The sequence below is a fragment of the Pygocentrus nattereri genome, chromosome 29, assembly GCF_015220715.1.
Source record: "Pygocentrus nattereri isolate fPygNat1 chromosome 29, fPygNat1.pri, whole genome shotgun sequence".
In the NCBI taxonomy this organism is placed as follows: domain Eukaryota; kingdom Metazoa; phylum Chordata; class Actinopteri; order Characiformes; family Serrasalmidae; genus Pygocentrus; species Pygocentrus nattereri.
In genome coordinates this window covers 302501-325000 of record NC_051239.1, presented here as the reverse complement: position 1 = coordinate 325000, position 22500 = coordinate 302501, and the positions used below count along the sequence as shown (strand labels likewise).

The 22500-nt window shown below is 40.4% G+C and overlaps 1 protein-coding gene across 3 annotated transcripts in view; it reads left to right on the top strand.

Annotated features, from left to right (window-relative positions):
• Positions 1 to 6915: 6915 nt before the first annotated feature.
• Positions 6916 to 22500, top strand: part of si:ch73-138n13.1 (mediator of RNA polymerase II transcription subunit 12) — a 107006-nt gene continuing 91421 nt past the window's right edge. For all 3 annotated transcript variants that reach the window (XM_017682176.2, XM_017682175.2, XM_017682173.2), the window contains exon 1: positions 6916 to 7198. The gene's annotated coding sequence lies outside the window, so the exon portion shown is untranslated. The remainder of the gene's footprint in view (positions 7199 to 22500) is intronic.

Genomic DNA, 22500 nt, shown 5'->3' with positions numbered 1-22500 from the left:
TGAGGCGCCGTTTAATTTCCTATAACTCTTAAAAAGTTTAAGAGCTATTAAAAATATAACAGCAGTGTTAAAATGTTTTCTGCTGCTCTGTTTCAGGAAATGATTGAATTCCTTTACATTGAAAATATTTCAGCATTTTGCTCAAATGCTCCATACCAACCCATTCATTTTGCTCGGGAGAAACCTGGAGGGGGGAATTCTCCTCTCTACAAGTTCTCTGGCCGTATGGAAGGTAGCGTTGGTGCGGCGAATGAGTTGCAGCTCAAATGAAAAAACGACATAATCAACGATGTACAACGTTTGAAATGAAACAACTGGAACAGCTGGGCATTTTAGGCGTGAAAAAACAGAAAGGTGTGTGTAAAATGTTTGTATGGTGATGCACATTGTGTGAAATGTACAGGTAATTCATTTCCTCCGATTCATATTTTCCACAAGGGGGCGTATTTGTGCATTATTGAGAGAGAGAGAGGAAACCCACACCAGCAGGAGCTCATGGGTGTGGTTGGAATCTTATATTTCAATAGTTAGGGTTAGGATCTGTGAGTTTAATGCATTTCTTCATTTAATCAGTTAATTCTAAAAAGGGATGCAGGGCAAAAATATCACAGGCCGTTACCACAGCAGGAGGTGCCTCAGCGTCCGAATCCGGTTGTATTTTTAGCAGCTAATCATTAAAAAACAGAAACATAACAGCCCCAAACAACAACTTTGAGGAATTTGGTGTAGATGACAATGTAAACAGACTGAATCAGAGGGTTTGGTGTGAAACGGTTCAGACGTCTTTACAGTGGTGGTGATGGGAACCAGGCGTCGCCATGACTACAACACAGATATAGACACTTTATTTACCATCCAGAACCTCCAGAGAACCTACACGAGTCTTCTGAGCTTATATGGAATGTTGATGATGGAAAACAGTGGAAAATCTGGAATACTGAGTTTTCTTTGGGGACTATTTTGCCGCACAGCGCCCTGCATGTCTCCCTCCACCATGAATGGAGTTGAAGTTCTCTAAACTCTCATAAAACAGCGTCTCAGTCATCAGGCAGTGAATTCAGAACCAGCTCATGTAGGAACTTTCTGTAGGAGCTTTTAGAGGGACGTCTGGTTCCCATCACCACCACTGTGAGGAGCTTTTAGAGGGACGTCTGGTTCCCATCACCACCACTGAGAGGAGCTTTTAGAGGGACGTCTGGTTCCTATCACCTCCACTGTGAGGAGCTTTTAGAGGGGGACGTCTGGTTCCCATCACCACCACTGAGAGGAGCTTTTAGAGGGACGTCTGGTTCCTATCACCTCCACTGTGAGGAGCTTTTAGAGGGGGACGTCTAAGAGTTTGATCCTTGAGAAATTTTGAACAGTAGGTGGAATTTCCATTTGCGTCAGTAACAGAACGAATTTCATTTCATTTCATTAAAGGAACAATTGAATTTTGTTGCTATATCACGCTGCTTTATGCTGTGTTACCACTTACACTGCACTGTAAAAAAACGAGCGGTCAGTTCATCTTAAAATGATTCAGTAACTGATTTCATGGCTTTTCTTGAGTCACCTGTTTCTAGATCTGCATCTCGGTTAGATAAACTAAACTGAAACTCAGGTTCCCCACTAGCTGGCGCTCCTTCCATCACACAGTCCCATCTGGCATATTCTCCTCTTGGCTTTCCAGATAATGGACCGCTGTGGTATTGCTGGGGTTCAAACCCACAACCTCCTGATGTTGGGATGAATTATTACACAGCTGCACCACATGAGACGACGCCACGCTTCATAGTCAAAACAACAACTGTTTTCTCCGCGTTTTAAACATTTGAAGACACAGTCTGAGCTGCTTCATGTGTTCCCGAGTGGTGCAGTGGACTGAGCCGTCTGCCCAACAGGAGGCTGTGAGTTTGAGCCCCGGCGATGCCACAGCCATCCGTAAGTGTGTACTCAATGTCTCGCAGGATGGTGAGGAAGTTGAGTATAAAAAACAAGTTCATTGTATTTACATCACTGAGACGCAGAGCTAAGAGCATTAAGAGAACTTCCGACTTTGAGTTGTGTGCCCTCAAGTTGAAACTCGAGAAAAGCCATGTACTCAGTTACTCTATCAATTTGAGCTGAACTCTGATTTTTTACAGTGTGGTTGTAATTATGTGACCTAGTGCGCTACAGAGGGAGCGGGGGGCAGTTTGAGATTCAGCACCACAGTGTTTCACTGTCTGTCTGTGTTTGTGTGGTTTTTGCACTGTTTTAAACCAAAACCGAACCATGTCCGTCCGTGTGTGTGTGTGTGTGTGTGTGTGTGTGTGTGTGTGTGTGTGTGTGTGTGTGTGTCTGTTCCAGTTGACAGGAAAGTTTGTGAAAGTGATGACGAGATTATACGTATGTTGGTTATTAGGCATAATTAGGAGTAATTACCTCTTTTTAAAGAGCTCACTACAGGTCTGTGGTAACTTATCCGCATTGTTTATTCTCTGTACTGGTGCACATATTTTATAGTAGTCTTTTTTTTTCTAATCATGTGCCTTAATTACATTAATTCCTCTTCAGTGATGCATGGAGTTGTAATTTGCTGTTTAGGCTGGAGAAATTGGCCGATGGTGTAAAAATAATAACTGTGGTAAAAGAAGAAAAAACATTTTTTGTACTTGTATAATAAATAAACCAACCTTATATAATTAACAGATTTCTGTTTTCTTTGAATGAAAAGTCCACAAAGTGGCCAGTGAGCGGAAGTACAGGGTAGGTGTTTCTAATAAAGTGGCCAGTGAGTGGAAGCACAGGGTAGGTGTTTCTAATAAAGTGGCCAGTGAGTGGAAGCACAGGGTAGGTGTTTCTAATAAAGTGGCCAGTGAGTGGAAGCACAGGGTAGGTGTTTCTAATAAAGTGGCCAGTGAGCGGAAGTACAGGGTAGGTGTTTCTAATAAAGTGGCCAGTGAGTGGAAGCACAGGGTAGGTGTTTCTAATAAAGTGGCCAGTGAGTGGAAGCACAGGGTAGGTGTTTCTAATAAAGTGGCCAGTGAGTGGAAGCACAGGGTAGGTGTTTCTAATAAAGTGGCCAGTGAGTGGAAGCACAAGGTAGGTGTTTCTAATAAAGTGGCCAGTGAGTGGAAGCACAGGGTAGGTGTTTCTAATAAAGTGGCCAGTGAGTGGAAGCACAGGGTAGGTGTTTCTAATAAAGTGGCCAGTGAGCGGAAGTACAGGGTAGGTGTTTCTAATAAAGTGGCCAGTGAGCGGAAGTACAGGGTAGGTGTTTCTAATAAAGTGGCCAGTGAGCGGAAGTACAGGGTAGGTGTTTCTAATAAAGTGGCCAGTGAGTGGAAGCACAGGGTAGGTGTTTCTAATAAAGTGGCCAGTGAGTGGAAGTACAGGGTAGGTGTTTCTAATAAAGTGGCCAGTGAGTGGAAGCACAGGGTAGGTGTTTCTAATAAAGTGGCCAGTGAGCGGAAGTACAGGGTAGGTGTTTCTAATAAAGTGGCCAGTGAGCGGAAGTACAGGGTAGGTGTTTCTAATAAAGTGGCCAGTGAGTGGAAGCACAGGGTAGGTGTTTCTAATAAAGTGGCCAGTGAGTGGAAGCACAGGGTAGGTGTTTCTAATAAAGTGGCCAGTGAGTGGAAGCACAGGGTAGGTGTTTCTAATAAAGTGGCCAGTGAGTGGAAGTACAGGGTAGGTGTTTCTAATAAAGTGGCCAGTGAGTGGAAGCACAGGGTAGGTGTTTCTAATAAAGTGGCCAGTTAGTGGAAGCACAGGGTAGGTGTTTCTAATAAAGTGGCCAGTGAGTGGAAGCACAAGGCAGGTGTTTCTAATAAAGTGGCCAGTGAGCGGAAGCACAAGGTGGGTGTTTCTTATAAAGTGGCCAGTTAGTGGAAGCACAAGGTGGGTGTTTCTAATAAAGTGGCCAGTGAGTGGAAGCACAAGGTGGGTGTTTCTAATAAAGTGGCCAGTGAGCGGAAGCACAAGGTGGGTGTTTCTGATAAAGTGGCCAGTGAGTAGAAGCACAAGGTAGGTGTTTCTAATAAAGTGGCCAGTTAGTGGAAGCACAAGGTGGGTGTTTCTAATAAAGTGGCCAGTGAGTGGAAGCACAGGGTAGGTGTTTCTAATAAAGTGGCCAGTGAGTGGAAGTACAGGGTAGGTGTTTCTAATAAAGTGGCCAGTGAGTGGAAGCACAGGGTAGGTGTTTCTAATAAAGTGGCCAGTGAGTGGAAGTACAGGGTAGGTGTTTCTAATAAAGTGGCCAGTGAGTGGAAGTACAGGGTAGGTGTTTCTAATAAAGTGGCCAGTGAGTGGAAGCACAGGGTAGGTGTTTCTAATAAAGTGGCCAGTGAGTGGAAGCACAGGGTAGGTGTTTCTAATAAAGTGGCCAGTGAGTGGAAGTACAGGGTAGGTGTTTCTAATAAAGTGGCCAGTGAGTGGAAGCACAGGGTAGGTGTTTCTAATAAAGTGGCCAGTGAGTGGAAGCACAGGGTAGGTGTTTCTAATAAAGTGGCCAGTGAGTGGAAGTACAGGGTAGGTGTTTCTAATAAAGTGGCCAGTGAGTGGAAGCACAGGGTAGGTGTTTCTAATAAAGTGGCCAGTTAGTGGAAGCACAGGGTAGGTGTTTCTAATAAAGTGGCCAGTGAGTGGAAGCACAAGGCAGGTGTTTCTAATAAAGTGGCCAGTGAGCGGAAGCACAAGGTGGGTGTTTCTTATAAAGTGGCCAGTTAGTGGAAGCACAAGGTGGGTGTTTCTAATAAAGTGGCCAGTGAGTGGAAGCACAAGGTGGGTGTTTCTAATAAAGTGGCCAGTGAGCGGAAGCACAAGGTGGGTGTTTCTGATAAAGTGGCCAGTGAGTAGAAGCACAAGGTAGGTGTTTCTAATAAAGTGGCCAGTTAGTGGAAGCACAAGGTGGGTGTTTCTAATAAAGTGGCCAGTGAGTGGAAGCACAGGGTAGGTGTTTCTAATAAAGTGGCCAGTGAGTGGAAGTACAGGGTAGGTGTTTCTAATAAAGTGGCCAGTGAGTGGAAGCACAGGGTAGGTGTTTCTAATAAAGTGGCCAGTGAGTGGAAGTACAGGGTAGGTGTTTCTAATAAAGTGGCCAGTGAGTGGAAGTACAGGGTAGGTGTTTCTAATAAAGTGGCCAGTGAGTGGAAGCACAGGGTAGGTGTTTCTAATAAAGTGGCCAGTGAGTGGAAGTACAGGGTAGGTGTTTCTAATAAAGTGGCCAGTGAGTGGAAGCACAGGGTAGGTGTTTCTAATAAAGTGGCCAGTGAGTGGAAGCACAGGGTAGGTGTTTCTAATAAAGTGGCCAGTGAGTGGAAGTACAGGGTAGGTGTTTCTAATAAAGTGGCCAGTGAGTGGAAGCACAGGGTAGGTGTTTCTAATAAAGTGGCCAGTGAGTGGAAGCACAGGGTAGGTGTTTCTAATAAAGTGGCCAGTGAGTGGAAGCACAAGGCAGGTGTTTCTAATAAAGTGGCCAGTGAGCGGAAGCACAAGGTGGGTGTTTCTGATAAAGTGGCCAGTTAGTGGAAGCACAAGGTGGGTGTTTCTAATAAAGTGGCCAGTGAGCGGAAGCACAAGGTGGGTGTTTCTGATAAAGTGGCCAGTGAGTAGAAGCACAAGGTAGGTGTTTCTAATAAAGTGGCCAGTGAGTGGAAGCACAAGGTGGGTGTTTCTAATAAAGTGGCCAGTGAGTGGAAGCACAGGGTAGGTGTTTCTAATAAAGTGGCCAGTGAGTGGAAGCACAGGGTAGGTGTTTCTAATAAAGTGGCCAGTGAGTGGAAGTACAGGGTAGGTGTTTCTAATAAAGTGGCCACTATACCACTGCTTCCTCCACTGGTGACCACTATGTTTCTGTGAAAGCTTCAGTCCCAGCAGAACGAATGGATCCACTGAAGTTTCTCTAAATAAACCCCTCCACCTTCTTTATGGCCATGAAGCTGATTTTCTCCTGGTCGTATTGTTTTCAGCACCAAGCTCACCTTTTACTGCAGACTGTTTCCAAAGCTCAGATTATAATTAAGCCTGGACTAAAGGGATTATCAATGGTGAAACAGCGGTGGCGCTGCACTTTAGTCCAAGTCTAGACTTAATCCATGTCTAGGATGCTGATACTGTAAACTGTAATTAGGTCCTGTGGAGGAGACGAGCAGGAGGAGGAGTGCGTGTGATGTGATGTGCTTCAAAATCATCGCCATATTTGCTCTTCTCCTCATTTATTTCTGCACTTTTGCAATAATTCCACATTTGCAATAATAATAATCCCAGTACAATCCCGGTGTAATCAGTGTACTCAGAGTGTAATCCCAGTACAGGGGGGCAGTACTAATTCATAGCAGACACTGAATAAAAGCTAAAAGACAGCTAAAAGCAGTCCACAGTAACTGTGTGAGAGTTAAAATGATTTCTTCTGTTTTGATTATTATTCTTATTATTATAACAGCAACAACAACAACAATAAGTATTATTCTTATTATTCTAATTTTCTCTATCCCTTAAAAACCGTTTTGTTATACTGTACCTTTAAGACCGATACATGTAAATGAGCTCCGTTCTGATTGGCCTGCATATGCAAACGTGTAAACGTCACAGAAATGGTTTCTGCGGCCTGTCCGTCCGTCTTATTTCTGCTCCCCGCGAGTTAAATGAGTGAAATACATACAACATCGTAACGCTGTGACGGCGTTTGTGGCCGATTAATCAACAGAAACACGGAGCCCCGCTGGTGACGTCCTGTATGAATTAAAAACAAGGCGTGGGAACGAGATCCCAATGCGTGGCCACGGTTTAGTCAGCAGCGATCTCGTCCCCACGCCTTGCTATGTCGTGGCCACGCGTTATTTTGTTATACAGCGGGCTCCGCAGGTGTTGCTCGTCTTGGTTCCGTTGGCTGTAATCCTAAACCGGGCTCGGCTGCAGTGCCGCGCGGCGGCCGCCAGATGTCGCGCTTTCGCCGCCGGTTTTTATCCCGTTGGCTTCTCCAGGTAAATGAACCCAAACAAATCCTCTCTCCTTCCTTCCGCCTTCATCCGTCTCTCCTCAGCACGTTAGTGTGCGCCAGCGACGCGCTGCCGTCTTCAAACGCCCCTGCCGTCCGCCGAGGACCTCACAGCGGCGCTCCGGGGAGGATAAAGGTGAAGTATTGGTGATTTAAGATGAGCTCCGCCTGTGTTTTGCTCCGGCCGTGAAGCAGAAAGAGAGAGAGAGAGAGAGCAACAACAGAGGACACGCACAGGTGGGAAAACACGGCTTTCTGAACTTATCCCGGCACTTTTCCTTCTTTTCCCTCCACTCAGAGCCGTTACACCGAATCCCGAAGACGTACAGGGCGACACGGTAACCTCTAGCCTCTTTCTGTTTGCTTTGGAATTCTTCGGGAATATCGGGAATTCACAACTTTAGGCTGTACTGGGGAGTGAGGCTTTGGTTTAAATAAACTTGCACGTGCAGCTTTCACGCCCGAGAAACGCCAGAAGTGCGAGGTCGAGGCTGAAGTTGTCTCGCTTTTCTCATTCGTTCGGGTTCCCCCGGTCCACCTTAAACGCCGCAGCAGCCGCGTTCACCAGTTAAGGTGGACCGGGCCAGTCCGACCAAGAAGGTGGCGAATAAGCAAGCAGCTGAGTCGATCCTCGTAGGACTGGAACAAAGAAAGAGAAGAAACAGGACTTTTAAGGTGGAATGGAAATGGAAATTTAAGGTGGAACGGCTGGTTTGGAGTAAAAGTTACTTTAGCGCCGTGTTGGTGTCAGTGCAGCAGCTCGCGTGCGTCCTGACTGACCGCGTTAACCTGCTCATTTTTAGTTTTAGTGTGATTCTGTTGTCCATGTCTGACCCAGGTGGTTGTTAATGTGGCTTTGTTGCATCGCTGTCGCTGCACATTAACTCGGTCTATTTGTCATGAAAACGTGCCAACCCCTTCCTGACTCCTTGTTTTCTTGTTCTCCCTCTTTTTCCCCCGTGTGATCTGTCAGCAGGAACCAGCGGGTTTAGTGGGGTTTAACGCGTCGAGTGGCCTTTGGGGACTTTTATTTTGTAGGGAGCGCACTTGGCCTCGTTTTCGTGGATTACTGAGAATCGGTAACAGGACCAGCGCTGGGAGAGATGCTGTTTCAGGGACTCGGGACGCTTTTAAAGGGGAATTCCGCCCATTTTTTCCAGAATATCCGTATAATTCAATCACCCAGACGTAAACAAGGCCGGCCAGAGTGGCTCGATGTGAAACGATTCAGAGTAGAAAACACATCAGCTCAGACGTCCCGACAGTGGTGGTGATAGGAACCAGGGGTCGCCCTGCTCACAGTACAAATATAGCCGTCTTCTATACCATCAGTATGGTGTATAACCACCACAGAACCCACACCAGCTCACATGTAGTACTGAAGATGATACACAGTCAATATATATATATATGAAAAAAAGTCTTTAGGGACTAGTTTTGCCGCACACCACCTGCATGTATCCCTCCGCCATGAATAGAGTTTAAACACCAAAAGCTTTAGGCCTAATTCTCACCACAGAACTTCAGTAAGACGGCGTCTCGGTCGTCAGGCGGGGGATTCAGAGCCATTTCATGTAGGAACTTTCTGTGAGGAGCTTTTAGAGGGACGTCTGGTTCCCATCACCACCACTGTGAGGAGCTTTTAGAGGGGGACGTCTGGTTCCCATCACCACTACTGTGAACGGTCCTGACTCTAAGTTTATCTAATACGGAGCGCTTCACTCCAAATCACTCGGAGCGACTCTGTTTACATCTCAACCACTTGATTACACAGGAATTGAGGAAAACTGAATGATGCGTTCAGAGCGGTTTGGTGTGAAATGCTCAGAACTGCTCGCAGTGGCGGTGATGGGAACCAGACGTCTGCCTCTGGAAGCTCCCTCACGGTGGATTCACTGCCTGAACCTTTTATATTTTTTAAAAATCCGGTCATGGTGGAGGGAGACATGCCGGGCGTGGTGCGGCAAAATAGTCCCCAAATATTTTTTTTCCCCCACTATTTTCCACCATCAACATTCCATATAAGCTCAGAAGACTCGTGTAGGTTCTCTGGTGGTTCTGGATGGTAAATAAAGCGTCTATATCTGTGTTGTAGTCATGGAGATGCCTGGTTCCCATCACCACCACTGTAAAGACGTCTGAACCACTTCACACCAGTAACAGGCATTTAGGGCTAAATTCTTAATTACTAGTGATTACTGTGCCTTTAAGACTGACATATGTAAATGAGCCCTGTTCTGATTGGCTGGGCCTCATGCAACAGCACTCACAGCTGAAACACTTCTTATAACTTCTGCAGGAAGGAATGGGAATAAGCCACTATAGGCTGAACAGGTCGATATATGTAAATTAGTTGGTACTTGTGACATCACAGAAACAGGCTGTTTTTCATGTCGCTGCTGTCGGAACGAAACCTCATCTTTCAGTTTTTGCCGTAGTTTGAAACGCCGGTTGCCCTTTACGTTGTGATGAACGGCCTAAAATGACCCAAGGACGTCCGGTTCCATTGACTTGCATTAAAAGTAAAGCGTGTTGTTTTCCTTCTGCTGTAAAGTTCCCATTTTGGAGATGCGAGGATTCTTCCAACAGCGGTGATGTATTGTGTCCATATATGGGCTGTGTGGACTGGACGGCGTGTTTCTGGAACGTTGGTAGTGTTTAAACTGGCTGCATCGCGGCTGCCGTTGCTCTTTCCTTGCCATTGTTGTTCTTTAAAAGCCTTAAAACTAGCCAAACCTGAGCGTCAGGAATCTGTAAACACCACGGCTGGAGGGGAATAAACCCGGCCTTCGGTAAAAGCGCCGTTACGTCACTGAAGTGACGACTAAAGAAGGAGGACGGAGTAGCAGAAAACAATGCGAGAGCCGAGAAAACTGGCTTGTCTCTTTGAATTTTCCGTTCCGCCTTAAATGGCGAAGCCGTGATGGTCTGGCGGCTGAGGACCGAATGTACAGCTGCACCATTTAAGGTGGAACAGGAAATTACCCTGCGAGTCCAGCACATGTATGAATAATAATAATAATAATAATAATAATCATCATCATCATCATCATCTTAATCTTAATTTTATGTATCACTTTATGCTACGAGTATGAATTTAAAATCACGAAATAAATTAAAAAGATAAAACCTGAATAAATGTAGAGTTTCAATCAGACGCTTAGTATTGGAACTGAATGCAGTGTTCCTGTCTTTTTGGTACCGTTTTGGTCTAAAATGGTCTGATGAGCGCGGAGATGCGCTGAGATGAGCGCGTCATGGTGATTCGTCTCAGTAGCGATGCCATGGTATCGCAGAGTCTGAGGGAAAGGGACATCGGAGAAGGACAAGTCCACCCAAACTGCGTTAACACAGAAAGGAGGGAGCGTAGTGGGTCTGGACGTGCGCCCAGTGGTTTATTGCAGATGTTTGGGTCAGAATTGCTTCTCCTTTGTCATGCAAAGGCTCCTGAAGGGTTCACAGGGTGTGTGTGTGTGTGTGTGTGTGTGGGGGGAGCGATTTTGCCCTAATTTGGATGTTTCTGAGCGAGCTGCAGGAGATAGCCTGCATATCTCAGCTGCCATGTGGGCCGCTGTTAGAAATGTTTATGATTTATGCTGCAGTTTTTTCGCTTTTCCTTTACTTCTCTCCGTTCGCCGCTTATCGCACTCCTTTATTCTTTATCTTTCTTCCTCCATCAACGCTCCTGGGACTTCAGACATGACCGAGGGTTCGTCCAGAGGGCTGGAGAGTGGCATTCGGAGCGTCCGCGTGAGAGTTTACAGTGAAAACGACCCGTGAGTTTAGTGTACACACGTGCGCAGTGGGATTAGGCCTGGGATGCAACGATGCAATCAAATGAGGGGCTGAGAGCGGCCGTCGGGGGTCTGGGGGCGTGTCTTATTGTGCTGTAATGCAGATGTTTACGTCACGTCGTATTGAAGCTCAGCATGTTTTGTGTTATTGTATCGCAGCCTGTTATCTTGTGTCACGCACCTCATGATATCGGAATGTTTTGCATTGTCATGTCTTGTTGCAGCTTATTGGATTGTATGGAATTTTACGGCATGTCGCTGCTGTCGGAAACAAAACCTCGTATCTCCGCGTTTGTCGTTTTTCAGTTTTTGGCATGATTTGAAAGTAACTGCGGTCCTATATATTGTGTGTAAATTCCATGATGATTGCACCCAAAGACATGACCTGGAATGACCTGGAAAGACGTCTGGTTCCATTGACTTGCATTATAAGTACAGTAGGTTTTTTCCTTCTCCTGTAAAGTTACAGTTTTGGAGATACGAGGTTTTGATCCGACATCAGCCACACATTATATTGTAGTGTATTGTTTTGAATTGTGTATCAAGTCATATTGAATCATATGGTGTTGTATTTCAGCTCATTGAGTTGTTCTGCGGCTTGTCGTATGTGTAACGTATGGCAGCGTATTGGCTTGGATTGGATTGGATTATTGTAATTGATCAGATTTGATCAGCGTCGGGTGTCGCAGCGTATCGTGTTTTATCGACTCACACTGGATAGTTTCAGGCAGCATCAGTACCAGATCTAATCGTCGCAGCATCATTCATCGTATTAAATTGTCTTATTCAATCAAATAGTTTTTTTAGTTATTTACAGTGTTGAGGCGTGTAGGATTGCAGTGTTTCGCTGTCATATGATTTTTTTTTAACAAACTTTGAGCTTTTATGCTGTTGAATTCTTAAATAAACTCAAAGCAGAAACAGAAACAAGTTAATATAAAGCACTTTTTCACATTTACAATTTGTGCTGTATTTTAAAATGTGTTGAATATGCTTTATTACTAGTGAATGATTTGTTACAGTGGTAATACATGTGTTTATTACCTAAAACAGACAGTGATGGACAGTATCTGAGTATCTGAGTAACCGAGTAACCGAGTATCTGATTACCTGAGTACCTGAGTAACCGAGTATCTGATTAACTGAGTACCTGAGTACCTGAGTACCTGAGTATCTGAGTATCTGAGTAACTGAGTATCTGAGTAACCAAGTATCTGATTAACTGAGTACCTGAGTATCTGAGTATCTGAGTATCTGAGTATCTGAGTAACCGAGTATCTGATTAACTGAGTACCTGAGTATCTGAGTAACTGAGTAACTGAGTATCTGAGTAACTGAGTAACTGAGTATCTGAGTAACTGAGTATCTGAGTAACTGAGTATCTGAGTAACTGAGTATCTGAGTAACTGAGTATCTGAGTAAATGTAATTGGTTTCTGTACTTTAGTATTTTTGGTGTATCTGTACTGAAGTTTCTCCGTTCTGGACTTTCTCCTTTCACTCCACTACATTTCAGAGTCTAATATCCGACTTTTTCCTCCTACATTTTGAGAAATCTGTCGTTCCTTTTGGTTTCTGTGTGTATAAAAACGTAACATGTCAAAACGAAAGAAGGGCAAAGCCAGAGCACCAATCAGGGCCCAGCGGTCACTTTGTTTAGAGCTGGTTTTGACCTGTCGGTCATACCGACCCAGTGCAGCACGCGGTTCAACGTCAGCGCAGCAGCGTAAAACTTTGGGAGAGTCTGTTCAACATAAATGATGAACTAACCTAACTTTGTGACAGGGTTTGTGAACTTCGTCCACTGCTGGTTTGTGGCGCTGGAGCTATGAGGCTTATGTCGCTAACAAGCATTGGAAGCTTATACCGCGCCAGTTAGCCTGTTGCTATCTCCGTATCTCACACACACACTATCAAACGCACACACTCACACGCACACAATCTCTCACACACACACTCACACAATCAAACACACTCACACAAACACTCTCACACACACACATTCTCACACACACTCTTACACGCACTGACACACACACACGCTTACACTGACATACTCACACTCACACACACACTCTAACTCTTACACGCACTGACACACACACACACACGCTTACACTGACATACTCACACCCACATACACACGCTCACACACACACTCTTACACACACACACACACACACACACACACACACACACACACACTCACACTCACGCACACACAGCCAGTGAGTTTGTTTTCTTTGTTTTCGTTTTTGGAGCCTGGACGCAGTCACGCTCTGCGAGAGAAGCCAGATGTGCTGGTCTGAGCTCTCCTCACAGCGGCTCGGCAGTTTTCACGCTGGGGCTGACGTGAGAGCGAAAGCCAGAGAGCGTTGCGCATTTTTAAAGACATCTGCTGGAAGCGGAACATGAGGAATTTTTCTGAGGCTTTCTGAAAATCTTGTTTTTTCCTTCTTATGATTTTTAACGCCGCTCTGCAGGATGTCTCTGATTTCATGCCCTCACCGACTGTCCCGTCACAGGTGGCAGCCTGTTGAATGTGTAGTAACATTCCGGCCAAGAATTAAACGGGTTTTTCCTGAAAAAGTACAGCGCAACTTTACTTACGCAAACATGGGCTTTGCTTTGGCTCACGATTATTACATATAAAGAGCTGTACTAAAATCTGCCCACAGTATATTAAACAGCCTAAATGATTCTTTTTCTTTACTGTCTGTCAGACTTATTATTCAATTACTCAGTATCTACTGTGAATTACTCAGTATTTACTGTGAGTTATTCAGTATCTACTGTGAATTATTCAGTATCTACTGTGGATTATTCAGTATCTACTGTGAGTTATTCAGTATCTACTGTGAGTTATTCAGTATCTACTGTGAATTATTCAGTATTTACTGTGAATTATTCAGTATCTACTGTGAATTATTCAGTATCTACTGTGAGTTATTCAGTATCTACTGTGAATTATTCAGTATTTACTGTGAATTATTCAGTATCTACTGTGAATTATTCAGTATCTACTATGAATTATTCAGTATCTACTGTGAATTATTCAGTATCTACTGTGGATTATTCAGTATCTACTGTGAGTTATTCAGTATCTACTGTGAGTTATTCAGTATCTACTGTGAATTATTCAGTATTTACTGTGAATTATTCAGTATCTACTGTGAATTATTCAGTATCTACTGTGAGTTATTCAGTATCTACTGTGAATTATTCAGTATTTACTGTGAATTATTCAGTATCTACTGTGAATTATTCAGTATCTACTATGAATTATTCAGTATCTACTGTGAGTTATTCAGTATCTACTGTGAATTATTCAGTATCTACTATGAATTATTCAGTATCTATTATGGGTTATTCTGTATCTACTGTGAATTATTGAGTATGTACTGTGAATTATTCAGTATCTACTATGAATTATTCAGTATCTACTGTGAATTATTGAGTATGTACTGTGAATTATTCAGTATCTACTATGAATTATTCAGTATCTACTGTGAATTATTGAGTATGTACTGTGAATTATTGAGTATGTACTGTGAATTATTCAGTATCTACTATGAATTATTCAGTATCTACTGTGAATTATTCAGTATCTACTATGGATTATTCAGTATCTACTATGAATTATTCTGTATCTACTATGAATTATTGAGTATGTACTGTGAGTTATTCAGTATCTACTGTGAATTATTCAGTATCTACTGTGGATTATTCAGTATCTACTATGGATTATTCAGTATCTACTGTGAATTATTCAGTATCTACTATGGATTATTCAGTATCTACTGTGGATTATTCAGTATCTACTGTGGATTATTCAGTATCTACTGTGAACTATTCAGTATTTACTGTGAATTATTCAGTATCTATTATGAATTATTCAGTATCTACTGTGAATTATTCAGTATCTACTATGGCTTATTCAGTATCTACTATGGCTTATTCAGTATCTACTATGAATTATTCAGTATCTACTGTGAATTATTCAGTATCTATTATGAATTATTCAGTATCTACTGTGAATTATTCAGTATCTACTATGGCTTATTTAGTATCTACTATGGATTATTCAGTATCTACTATGAATTATTCAGTATCTACTGTGAATTATTCAGTATCTATTATGAATTATTCAGTATCTACTGTGAATTATTCAGTATCTATTATGAATTATTCAGTATCTACTGTGAATTATTCAGTATCTACTATGGCTTATTCAGTATCTACTATGGCTTATTCAGTATCTACTGTGGATTATTCAGGATCTACTGTGGATTATTGAGTATGTACTGTGAATTATTCAGTATATACTGTGAATTATTCAGTATCTACTATGGATTATTCAGTATCTACTATGGATTATTCAGTATCTACTGTGAATTATTCAGTATCTACTATGGATTATTCAGTATCTACTATGGATTATTCAGTATCTACTGTGAATTATTCAGTATCTACTATGGATTATTCAGTATCTACTATGGATTATTGAGGATCTACTATGGATTATTGAGTATGTACTGTGAATTATTCAGTATCTACTGTGAATTATTCAGTATCTATTATGGGTTATTCAGTATCTATTATGGGTTATTCAGTATCTACTATGGATTATTCAGTATCTACTATGGATTATTCAGTATCTACTGTGAATTATTCAGTATTTACTGTGAATTATTCAGTATCTACTATGGGTTATTCAGTATCTACTATGGATTATTCAGTATCTACTGTGAATTATTCAGTATCTACTGTGAATTATTCAGTATCTATTATGGGTTATTCAGTATCTACTATGGGTTATTCAGTATCTACTATGGATTATTCAGTATCTACTATGGATTATTCTGTATCTACTGTGATTTATTCAGTGTCTACTGTGAATTATTCAGTATCTATTATGGGTTATTCAGTATCTACTATGAATTATTCAGTATCTACTGTGAATTATTCAGTATCTATTATGGGTTATTCTGTATCTACTATGAATTATTGAGTATGTACTGTGAATTATTGAGTATGTACTGTGAATTATTGAGTATGTACTGTGAATTATTCAGTATCTACTATGAATTATTCAGTATCTACTGTGAATTATTCAGTATCTACTATGGATTATTCAGTATCTACTATGAATTATTCTGTATCTACTATGAATTATTGAGTATGTACTGTGAATTATTGAGTATGTACTGTGAATTATTCAGTATCTACTATGAATTATTCAGTATCTACTGTGAATTATTCAGTATCTACTATGGATTATTCAGTATCTACTATGAATTATTCTGTATCTACTATGAATTATTGAGTATGTACTGTGAATTATTGAGTATGTACTGTGAATTATTCAGTATCTACTGTGAATTATTCAGTATCTACTATGGGTTATTCAGTATCTACTATGGATTATTCAGTATCTACTATGGATTATTCAGTATCTACTGTGAATTATTCAGTGTCTACTGTGAATTATTCAGTATCTACTGTGAATTATTCAGTATCTATTATGAATTATTCAGTATCTACTGTGAATTATTCAGTATCTACTATGGCTTATTTAGTATCTACTATGGATTATTCAGTATCTACTATGGATTATTCAGTATCTACTATGAATTATTCAGTATCTACTGTGAATTATTCAGTATCTATTATGAATTATTCAGTATCTACTGTGAATTATTCAGTATCTACTGTGAATTATTCAGTATCTACTATGGCTTATTCAGTATCTACTATGGCTTATTCAGTATCTACTGTGGATTATTCAGGATCTACTGTGGATTATTGAGTATGTACTGTGAATTATTCAGTATGTACTGTGAATTATTCAGTATCTACTATGGATTATTCAGTATCTACTGTGAATTATTCAGTATCTACTATGGATTATTCAGTATCTACTATGGATTATTCAGTATCTACTGTGAATTATTCAGTATCTACTATGGATTATTCAGTATCTACTATGGATTATTGAGGATCTACTATGGATTATTGAGTATGTACTGTGAATTATTCAGTATCTACTGTGAATTATTCAGTATCTATTATGGGTTATTCAGTATCTATTATGGGTTATTCAGTATCTACTATGGATTATTCAGTATCTACTATGGATTATTCAGTATCTACTGTGAATTATTCAGTATTTACTGTGAATTATTCAGTATCTACTATGGGTTATTCAGTATCTACTATGGATTATTCAGTATCTACTGTGAATTATTCAGTATCTACTGTGAATTATTCAGTATCTATTATGGGTTATTCAGTATCTACTATGAATTATTCAGTATCTACTGTGAATTATTCAGTATCTATTATGGGTTATTCTGTATCTACTATGAATTATTGAGTATGTACTGTGAATTATTGAGTATGTACTGTGAATTATTGAGTATGTACTGTGAATTATTCAGTATCTACTATGAATTATTCAGTATCTACTGTGAATTATTCAGTATCTACTATGGATTATTCAGTATCTACTATGAATTATTCTGTATCTACTATGAATTATTGAGTATGTACTGTGAATTATTGAGTATGTACTGTGAATTATTCAGTATCTACTATGAATTATTCAGTATCTACTGTGAATTATTCAGTATCTACTATGGATTATTCAGTATCTACTATGAATTATTCTGTATCTACTATGAATTATTCTGTATCTACTATGAATTATTGAGTATGTACTGTGAATTATTGAGTATGTACTGTGAATTATTCAGTATCTACTGTGAATTATTCAGTATCTACTATGGATTATTCAGTATCTACTATGAATTATTCAGTATCTACTATGGATTATTCAGTATCTACTATGGATTATTCAGTATCTACTGTGAATTATTCAGTGTCTACTGTGAATTATTCAGTATCTACTGTGAATTATTCAGTATCTACTATGGATTATTCAGTATCTACTATGGATTATTCAGTATCTACTATGAATTATTCAGTATCTACTGTGAATTATTCAGTATCTACTGTGAATTATTCAGTATCTACTGTGAATTATTCAGTATCTGTTATGGGTTATTCAGTATCTACTATGGATTATTCAGTATCTACTATGGATTATTCAGTATCTACTGTGAATTATTCAGTATCTACTGTGAATTATTCAGTATCTACTATGGATTATTCAGTATCTACTATAAATTATTCAGTATCTACTGTGAATTATTCAGTATCTACTATAAATTATTCAGTATCTACTGTGAATTATTCAGTATCTACTATGAATTATTCAGTATCTACTATGAATTATTCAGTGTCTACTGTGAATTATTCAGTGTCTATTATGGGTTATTCAGTATCTACTATGGGTTATTCAGTATCTACTATGGATTATTCAGTATCTACTATGGATTATTCAGTATCTACTATAGATTATTCAGTATCTACTGTGAATTATTCAGTATCTATTATGGGTTATTCAGTATCTACTATGGATTATTCAGTATCTACTATGAATTATTCAGTATCTACTATGAATTATTCAGTATCTACTGTGAATTATTCAGTGTCTATTATGGGTTATTCAGTATCTACTGTGAATTATTCAGTATCTATTATGGGTTATTCAGTATCTACTATGGATTATTCAGTATCTACTATGGAATATTCTGTATCTACTGTGAATTATTCAGTGTCTACTGTGAATTATTCAGTGTCTACTGTGAATTATTCAGTATCTATTATGGGTTATTCAGTATCTACTATGGATTATTCAGTATCTACTGTGAATTGTTCAGTATCTACTATGGATTATTCAGTATCTTCTGTGAATTATTCAGTATCTACTATGAATTATTCAGTATCTATTATGGGTTATTCAGTATCTACTGTGAATTATTCAGTATCTATTATGGGTTATTCAGTATCTACTGTGAATTATTCAGTATCTACTGTGAATTATTCAGTATCTATTATGGATTATTCAGTATCTACTATGGATTATTCAGTATCTACTATGGATTATTGAGTATCTACTATGAATGATTCAGTGTCTACTGTGAATTATTCAGTATCTACTGTGAATTATTCAGTATCTATTATGGATTATTCAGTATCTATTGTGGATTATTCAGTATCTATTATGGATTATTCAGTATCTACTGTGAATTATTCAGTATCTATTATGGATTATTCGGTATCTACTATGGATTATTCGGTATCTACTATGGATTATTCGGTATCTACTATGGATTGTTCAGTATCTACTATGAATTATTCTGTATCTACTATGAATTATTCAGTATCTACTATGGATTATTCAGTATCTACTATGGATTATTCAGTATCTACTGTGGATTATTCAGTATCTACTGTGAATTATTGAGGATCTACTATGGATTATTCAGTATCTACTGTGAGTTATTCAGTATCTACTGTGAATTATTCAGTATCTATTATGGATTATTCAGTATCTACTGTGAATTATTCAGTATCTATTATGGATTATTCAGTATCTACTGTGAATTATTCAGTATTTACTGTGAATTATTCAGTATCTACTGTGAGTTATTCAGTATCTACTATGGATTATTCAGTATCTACTGTGAGTTATTCAGTATCTACTGTGAATTATTCAGTATCTACTGTGAGTTATTCAGTATCTACTATGGATTATTCAGTGTCTACTGTGAATTATTCAGTATGTATTATGGATTATTCAGTATCTACTATGAAATATTTAGTACTGTGAATGATTCAGTATCTACTATAAATTATGAAGTAACTGCTATGATTGATTATAGTCTATGCATTGTTCAGTGTGTTGTGGATGATTCAGTATCCAGAAGTAATATTTTTTGAGTTATTCTGATTTATTTAGTAACTTTACTGTTAAACTGGGTCACTGAAGTCGCTGTTCTGGTAATGTAAACCACTCTGGGGTGAACAGAGTCCAGCGACGAGCTCAAAGCTCAGATCTTCAGATCAGCTGTTTATACATGCGGAGGTATTTCTGGGAGATAAGCATTTGCATGAAATCTGCATGACTGAAAGGCGGAGTGGCTTATCTTTTCCCTTTCTAAACGCACGGCAGTGTCAGTGACATGGCGGCGATAGCGCTTCAATACGGGTGTGCTCAGTCGTGACTTCCACTGTGGGCGTGCTTTCTGTAGTGAAACCAGCATCGATTTGACCCTCACATGTAATTCCTCGTCCTGTGTGACGGGCGGCAGGTCTGCCCGAGCCGGAGCCGAGAGCCTTGGGGAAACGTCTGTTTGAGATGTTGTGACTTGCATTGTGATTATTTTCTATAAATTAAATTTCAGGCCGGAATATCAGTTGATTTCTTTTGTTGACTCGAGGCCTGAATCCAGAATGTAGACTGCCAGTTACTTGTGGTTGTGATGTCACAGCGCAGGGGCGTTTGGTTGCTTCTGTTGGTCTGTTTTATCTGCAGGTGCTTCTGGAATATTATGCGGTTTATTTTTGCGCTTCCCCGCCGTGTCACCGCTGTCTGATGTGCAGCGGCTACGCTGATTATTATGGGACCGTTACCGTGTCTGGTGTGAAATGGGCTCAGTGGGCTGGGTTCGTTCTGATCAGCAGAACTTCTGAATTGAATCCTCGAACAGTCAAAAACCACAAGCCTTAATATTTATGATATAGATTTATATGATCGTTAAAAACGCTGTGTGCCTTTGAATGGACTCAATCCCAGTTCAGCTCCTAGCGCTACCTTCCCTCTCAGTGCACCTGCTGGGCACGCAGGCCCATGATGCATTGCACAAGCAACCAGAGCTGAGTTGAGTCAGAGAGCTTGTTGAGAGGAGGATTCCCACTCTGTGATATCGTCCTGGTTGCTCAAACACTAGAGGGCGCTCCTGAGCGAGTCCAAATTGAATGGGTTAGGATGGAGCTTTAATACCAATGCGTAAACGCTTCTAAAGAGCTTAAGAGCTTTTAAACTCGAGTTCTAGGAGTTTAAAACGGCGCCTCATGCGTGTCCAAGACGTCACGAACAGCCAAAGAGCCGCTCTGCTCATCAACCAATCAGCGCTCAGTAGCAGTAACACGCTATATTATATATATCATTTATTGCTCAGCGTCAGAAACCACGTAATCAGGTCTGTTCGAGATGCTGAGCAGTTTGAGGAGAGTGCAGTTGTCCGGGCGGGCAGTCCGGCAATTTAAGTCGAGGCAAATTATTCAATAACTGCATGAAATAAATGTACATTTTTAAAAATTTTATTTATTTATTTATGTATTTATTTATTTTAAAAGCTCCTCAAATTAACAGATCGTGTGTTTTATGATCTCCACATTTCACTATATCCTCACAATTCACTGCTAAAGTCCAAAAATCTGCGCCGCTCTTTGTGTTGTTCTCTAAAAGTGATGTTTCCAGAGCAGATCACTGAAGAGACGCCGTCTGTTTATAGTTTAGAGCCCAGATTTGGGGAAAAACGGCTCGACTTTCAGTAGAAAAACAAACTGAGTTCAGCTTCTTTTATTATAAGGGTTTAAAATGACGTCACCGTCTATTAGACTGGAGAGAAGAGCTACAGCCTCACACGACGCCCAGCTTCTGAATGGAGCTTATGGAGTATGAACGTTATGGAGAACACGACCGAGAGCGGTTTGGAGCCGCCGGTGGTCCCGAGGAGCTGAAGAGGATTAAACATCATCCCCACCAGTCTGCAGTGCAGACCTGCTCGTGAGTGGAGGTTCTTCCGAAGCCCATGCCAGTTCTGAAGTCTGTAATTAGACACCCACTTTGGTGAAGCAGTGGCCCCGAGGCTTCAGTAGAAACCCGGAACGTCTTCGCCACTGTTTTTGTTTTGAGCTGCGTGATTGTCGTTGTTTGATTGACGTGCCTGGAGCTTCACGTTTCAGGTTTGTGGAGTTCCCCATTCAGGTTCTCTCAGTTACTCGGCCCGGAGGCCCTTCAGCTACACAGTTGAAGTAAGTTTTAACTTCGAGCTGCTTCACGCAGACACGGCCCTCAACGCGCTTTCCGCTGCTACTGGTTCAGCTCACTACACTCCTAAAAGCCTGGTTCTTCAGGGGTTCTTCAGGAAACCATGAACACTCAAAGAACCCTTTGCGCTGTTGTTGAATGTTGTATATGGTTCTATATGCAACCTCATTTCCAAAAGCATTGGCTCACTGTGAAATTTCAAAAATTCAGTGACGTGCGACTCATTTATTTATTTATTTATTTATTTATTTCTCTCATGTTATTTTTAAGTTTTTTTATAATTACTTTTTAATTTGTATTATTGTATTACTTTATTAATCTCTTATCTTCTTTTGATCTTAATCTCTTATCATTTAAACCTCGTTTTATTTTTTATCTATTTTTATCAGTGTTATTTTAAAATTTCTTCTAATTTAAAACGATTAAACGTAGATATTCTTTTCTTTCTCATGTCAATTTAATCAAAGTTAATCTGACTTTTTTGGAAATGGGGTTGTAGAACCGTTTTGAAAGGGGGTTCTATAGAGCACCTAAAAGGGTTCTTCTACTGTGGCAAGCTTGACATCGTAACAATAGCAGAACCATACAACACGTTCTCCGTTTACCTTAAGAACCGTTTAATCAGGCAGAGAACCGTTTAATCAGGCAGAGGGTTGTTTGAGTGTTCTTGGCTCTATAGAATCATTTTCTTTACTAAAGAACCTTTGAAGAACCCTCTTCTTTAGAGCGCAGGGCTGGACCGATAGGAACATCGTATGGCCAACACAGGTGGCTCTTAAACTG